The sequence below is a fragment of the Dendroctonus ponderosae genome, unplaced genomic scaffold (assembly GCF_020466585.1).
Source record: "Dendroctonus ponderosae isolate FM_Combo_2020 unplaced genomic scaffold, Dpon_F_20191213v2 Dpon_F_20191213_3, whole genome shotgun sequence".
In the NCBI taxonomy this organism is placed as follows: Eukaryota; Metazoa; Arthropoda; class Insecta; order Coleoptera; family Curculionidae; genus Dendroctonus; species Dendroctonus ponderosae.
In genome coordinates, this window is record NW_026018508.1 from 12,296,475 (window position 1) to 12,303,427 (window position 6,953).

Below are 6,953 nucleotides of genomic sequence, written 5' to 3' on the forward strand. Positions count from 1 at the left end.
ATGTCAGCCAGCAGATATCGGATTCGGATAATAAGTTATCGGCTAGATACCTGTAAGCTGCTGCAGAAACTTTTTAGTTGGAGGTGATAAGTAGAGAGGCCGCCAGTGAAAGATTTTCGGTGGGATTTTTACAAAGCTCTTGACCAGAGAAATAAAACATTTTTAAGCTGTTTCGAATTTTAAAGTTGCGCTTGAAATTTTATTCAATTTAGTGCCTGATTTTTGCTGATTTGCAGGAAACTGGTCAGGGCACCAAGTGGGCCATGGAAGGACATTTGAAACCTGTCAAGGACAGCTCAACTTTGACAATTTTAAGTGGGCCTTTTGAGGCAAATTTCAGTTTTCCGGATTAAATTTTTGTGAAAAAAACCATTTTACTTTTTATTATTACCGCTGTTCTGGACTTGAAGCTTTGAAGATGCTAGGGATCACCAGATCTCCAGATCCAGTGAGAAAACCACACACGAAAAATGTTCGCATAAGAGACAAGTAAGGTTGAACCTAATTATTCTTCTATTAATGTAAAACTATTATCTGTATTTTTATATTTTTACCAGTTTTATTTTGGTTGATTTTTATTTTGCGATAAGCATGTTTTCTTGGATCGAAGGAAAGCAACAAAAGTAAAATGAAAGTAATGTATCAATGCAAATTGCTATATCTAACTGTATTTCTACACAATAGACTAATCTGTGGATGAACGAAAATACTTTTCTATCAATGTAAAACTATTAACTGCATTTTGTTGTTGTGACCATTATTAAAATTTGTAATTGCTTATAGAATTTTTGTTAAGAGCACATTGCGAAACACTTTAATTGATCGAGAACAAAATGAAAGGGCAAAAGCCACAGAGCGGGAACATGTAAGGAATATAAAATAATAAGTGCAGTTTTTTAGATAAAGGTTTGTGTTTTATCTCACAGTCACACATCATTGCGACAACGGCAAAAATGCTGAAAGTGTTAATTTAGATTTTTAGTCCGTAGTTATAAGTTATATTTTAATTTATTTATTATCCATTTAATTAGTTTTAGATTAGTTGTAAGTAACTCTTGTTGTTGAAAAATTACATCAGTAAATACTTAAATATGTGAATAAACTAATAAGATGAAATAAAGGATCGTTTTTCTTTCGTTACATTTATGTATGTATATTCCCTGAACATACCATAAACATTCACTGAACATACACATGTACATTCACTGAACATACCATGTACATTCCCAGAACATACCATGAACATTCAGTGTATTAACTCTGACAGATTCCTGGGACATACATGGAATGCTCATAACGAAACTCATGTATGTCCCAGGAATATGCATGTACATCACATGAATGTTCCAGGTATATTCTGAGAATATCATTTTGCTATGTGGTTGAAAATTTAAACATGTGTTACATGTAGGTAAATTGATGGGGATTTACTTTCTACTGTATACTCCAAGAATGTTCAGTTATGAAATTATTTAGATCAGAGGTATTTAGATCTATTAATTTTGTCCTCAAGAAAATCAAGCTCTGATTTCCCCGTATATTGAAAAACTGTTTTAAAATGTGCGTCTTTTATGCGCCAATAATTTTCATAGAAAGTAATTTCTTCTAAGATTGATATTTATTGAGCAACCGGGTGTAAAACTAGTCTAGTGACAGAACTAGGTCAGTAAACAGAGTAAACAGAACTGGCTGAATGGTTGCTAGAAGGTCTATTCCAGCTGTTCCACCACTGTTTCCTTTCGCTTTCAGATAAAAGCGAGGACGGCGACGGCTGCCCCTGGCCCGCGACGCCCTTTTCCCTTCGGCCGCCCGCCGCCCTGCTGCATCCACCCCTGACGCAGCGCACCCTCTCTGCAAAAAGCGACGCTCGTCCGTCGCACTACAAGGTGATCAAGGGGCGCCATCGGACATGCGCCGAATAGGTGCAAGACCATCGGCCCAACTACACTACACACTAAAATTGATTGTTTTCCGAGAAATGCACTTCTGAGCTGTCCTGGTTCCTTGTCCATTCCGGATTCGCTTGTCCATGTTGTGATAATTGTGATACCGTAGTTTAGGGATGTAATTCCGGCGGCGCGGATTGTACCTTGAAGTTGGCCGTGCATCCATGGGGAGGTAGAGGAAATCGTGATCCAGAGACCGGAAGGACGAGGTGCATCTTTTAAGGTAGGTGACCTAATTTACAAGTGTCTTTTTATGCGTTTTTATTCACCCCCACTTTAGGGTACTTTTTCAAGTTTTTCCTGGGTTTTCACTTTATCTACTGTCTGTTTAAACAGCAATTTGTTGAACATTGAGCGCTTTTTTGCTTCATGAAGTCAAGCTGTTGCTTTTTGAAGAAAATCGCCTGTCGCCCCAGTTTCCCTCGTCACTTTCGCTTTCGCTGGAGGACAAAGACATTGATTTTGCGAATTGCAAGTTGCATGCAATTGCTCCTGCTATTGATTTTTCAAATTTATTCAGAGGGTTTAATTCATTTCGGTTCTCTGCTTCATTTTTCATGAAATAAAAATGCCATTACTCCACTTATACGAATGGCTTTGCAAACAAATTGCTATTGAAATGAAAATTGAACTTGCAAATGCAACAGATCTGTCTAAAGTCAAGAAACAATTATTTGGAGTTTTCTTTTTGATGATGATAACAAAGTCATAGACTAACATAAACGAACAGAAATAGTACGAAAAAGGAGCAAAATTTACGATTGCTAGCGCAAAAACCTGCACCTGACGTTTTTTCTTGCTTCCAAACTCTACCGCTCAGAAATAGTACTGAGGATGAGCCGTAAAGCTGACTTCTAATGCAAATACTCGAATACTTATTCGTAAAGTTTGGACTTTTTGACCATGAAAGAAATATTTCCCACCACCAAGACACAGAAAGTGCTCAGAAAAATATCCTCGTTTCGTATTTACGGAATAGTCAAAGAATTTCTTTAATGCGCTTAGGAATCGTGTGATAAATCTCCGAAACAGACGATTTTTCGAGTAGTAGCACCGTTTTGAGCATTTTTTAAATATAACTTTTCAAAACAAAAGACTTACGGTCGCTTATTCTGCAGAGCTCAGAATGGATATTATTATATGGCCTTTGAAAATTAACATAAAAGTTCATCAAACTAACAACAAATTATGGGTATTTATAAATAGCAAAGGTACTTTTTAATTTTTAAAAGCTTTTTCGCATACTAGATTAATACGAAAACCCTTAACGCATATTCACAAATTTAATTATTTGCCAATAACCAAATTTTTTTACTTTAGAGTCACACTTCGTATAAAAATCACTTTTTGACCAGTTTTTCCCATAATTTTCATTTTTATTGGAGGAAAAAACATTGGATTTGAGAATTTTCCAGTGCATATTTCGTTTTCTGCAACCTTTCGTGCTTTTTCACCTCTACATATTTACAATAAATTGCTATTGATGGGAAAATTGAATCGACAATTTCAACTTGAACATTTGCGAGACAGAGAACAAACTCGAGAAACAGACAAATTTTAAAACAAAGTCATAAAATGTCTTGGTGGCTCAGAAACCGTGTGGTAAATCGGCGGAAAAGCCGACTTTAAGTGAAGTTACCTCATTTGGAGGATTTTGATCGAAATAACTTTTGCAAAAAAAACTAAGTCACATACTTATTCCGCAGAACCCAGAATGATCTTTAAACAAATCGGTCATAAAATGCCTTGGGGCTCAGAAATAGTATAGTGGATGAGCTTTCGTGCTCAGTCAATGTTGAGCGTAAAAACCTCTCTCTAACAATTTATTTGGCTGTTCCTCTTTACGTTTGGGATTTTAAACTTTTGAGCACATTTTTTCCCAAAAAAAATTATTGTTTGGTATGGATGACATAGAAAAAATTGTTGAAACGCTCAGAACTCGTATGATAAATAAACTCACAGTCGATTGCAAGTGAATTAAACGGTTTTAAGCCATGCTTTTGTGGAAGGCTTGTACGGTTTGGCTGTTTTTTAAATACCTAAGTGGTTGAGCTCAAAATTGGTATGATTCTACAATAAATCGGCTATTGGGAGTAAAAAACAGAATGTGGCTGCAAAATGACGCTACAATAGTCCAATACTTAAAATCCAAAATTTTAGATGTTCAATATGTGAAATTTGGCATTAAATCACAGGCAATCCTTCAACAGCTTTACTAATTTAACAAACTCAATTCTTTATATTCTAAAAATTGGTGACACGTGTATATGGAAGAAAATCCGCTCAATTAGGGCGCTATTAAAGTTCATAATTATATTTTTTGAGGCATTTTAATATTCTGGTCCACCCTATAGATGCAGTTAAAAAATATGCACATCTGATCTGTTAAATGCATCTTAGGAGCGACGAGAACCGAAACAGTTCAGTACTGTATGTAAATCAACTTTTTTTACAACAGGTTTGGTCCATTGTCCACCTCAAATATGCAAATTTTGGTCATTTTACCTTGACATCAGCTATTTTAAATGCACCCCTCGGATGTTACGATGCATAGAAGTAAAATGTCATCATATTTTTAATTTTTATACATTTTTTAATTTCATGTGTATTTGTATATGATTAAATTTATTTTTAAAGCAAAAGCACTAAAATGACTATTGCAGGAACAAATAGATAGTTGGGTTTACTTTTTACATTTTACAAGAGGAAATAAAAGTTTCCTCAAACTATCGAAAATGTTATTTTGCATATTACAGGATCAGACTTTATAAGTCTGGAAAGATTTACACGCAAACAAGAATTTTTTTAAGCTTCAAGGAGCGTTCGGATTCTTCCATTCAAATTTAACGGCATTACCTCCAAATTAAATAAATAATAGACAAAAAATAATAATACAGGAACTTGAGTGAATATTGCTCGAATCCACAGAATTAATCAAAGTACTTGTTGGTAGAAAGAAGGTAGAAAGAATGTGCACAATGTGAGTGTGAAGTGAAATTTGGACACCGAAACCGCAAAACGCAGCATACAAATTTGCCAGGCGGTATTGATTAACTTCATTGACTCTGCCGTATAATAGACAAAGAGCACATGGAGGGATCGCATCCGTAGAAATGCCGTTTGCACCATCACGGTTTCCACCCTTCCATGAATCCCCTTTCAAGCGAAACTAGGACGCTTAAAATGAATCTGTTGTATTTACCGGAATTATGGGCGAAAGGGGTGCATAACGTAATGCACAATTAAATGTTAAATGAAAGTCCAGTGGGAATAGGCAAGGTTTGGAGTTTGTGCAACTGGACCGGAGAATATCTGAAAACTACATTAGGGCTTTGGTGTGTGCACTCAATCAATACATGAAAGCCCTTTCTAGCGTCTGCATTGGAAATGTAAAGTTGCGCTCATGCTCGAGCTAATTAAAATTCCCTAGATTCCTTGCAAACGGTTTTCCGATTATCGATGGTCCCAAATGCAAAGCAAAAAGAAAATCCAAGGAAAAATTCAGCAAAGAATAATAAGGAAGAACATTGCGCTGGATGCCTCGAATAATTGACATTTTATGAGCTGAGGGTGAAGAAACGAGAAAATTGCAAATTGACTTGCTGTGCTCGGTGATATTCGGGTCGATTTAGGCAGAAATGGGCTAGTGTGGTATTAGCAGGTATAATGCATTCTCTACAGCTTGGAACTTTCAGTTTTAAATCCCGAAAAAATGCAATTGATGACTTGACCTAAAAGTGTTTTATAAAAATGTGCTTGATTGGAAAAAACTATGCAAAAACCATCAAGGAACTTGTTAATAAAATGCTTGTGAAACACACAATAAGAATAAATGCAGTCTTATAAGAGAAGAAAGTTGCACAATTTTGCTTAAAGAATACGTTTTCCAGTAGTGTCATACAGACCACTTATATCACCTATTTAAAAAAATATGAAAAGTGGTAATTACTAAAGTTGTTCGTTTTTGCGAAGTTTTCCAAACCTCAAGTTAAAATAAATACTTGAAAGACGTAAATTTCAAAGGATAAGATAGACAAGATTTTTTTTTCTTTACTTCAGAAATAGTTATAATGCCTAGATTTCATTTATCTCCCTTCTTTATATTGCGTTTCAAAAATTATTAATAGCAAGAAATCCAAATAGTGTTATAATCGCAATACTCGACTGAGATTTTGAGATTGAGAACACTTTTTACAATATTAGTAAATATGTCGTATAAGAATATAATGAAAAACATCTTCAAACCCATCAAAGAGTGAAAAAGGCGATTTGGCTAACTTCAAACTATTAGAAGAAAAAACCGAACAACATTTGTTAATGAAAATTAAAAATTAACTATCTTATTCACCCCACAACGTTCGCAAGACAACAGTTTCTTTAAACGAAATATTTCATATCTGGAGTGGACGAGCTGGTTTGATCCCATGGCCCCCTAATTGCCCCGATTTAATCCCCATTGATTCTTATATAGTGTATGAAAGTCTAGATACAAATTTTGATGATTTACACCTTAGAACAGTGGATGTCCTTAGGTTCATAATCAATGTGAATCATAACCCATACTTTCAAACAGTTTTCGATATGAAAAAAAAGTGATTCTGTTAAATTTTACATTTATATCTTTAATTTTGATTTCTAATTTCGAAAATCTGAGTAATAGTAACAACTTTTTCATTTATTTTATCATTGTTTCAAGTAAATTATCTAAAGAGGCTGTCAACTTATGGGAAAACACCCTGTACATGCTTGAAAAGTTTTTCAGCCCCAGAAATGTTGTTTAGCAAATCTGTTGGAACCCTTGAAGTGGATTTGAGAGTATTTTATTCAGTATTTTTATGCTGTTCTCTTTCTATTGCTTGTACGTGATTGGCTTTCATCATGTATTCATGCATTTTTAATAAACCCTATAATTCTTCGCTAAGAAATTAGTTTGAAAGTCATTTGTGAGCTTTATAAACATTCATAATAAATCCGTCGAATTTGCGTCAGCATCCACTCTTTCGTAGG

The 6,953-nt window shown here is 34.8% G+C and overlaps 1 protein-coding gene across 1 annotated transcript in view; it reads left to right on the plus strand.

The window, feature by feature from the left end:
* Positions 1 to 2,144: 2,144 nt before the first annotated feature.
* The window catches only part of LOC109537409 (zinc finger protein chinmo), a 75,448-nt gene continuing 70,639 nt past the window's right edge, over positions 2,145 to 6,953 (plus strand). The window contains exon 1 of the mRNA XM_019904125.2: positions 2,145 to 2,169. The gene's annotated coding sequence lies outside the window, so the exon portion shown is untranslated. The remainder of the gene's footprint in view (positions 2,170 to 6,953) is intronic.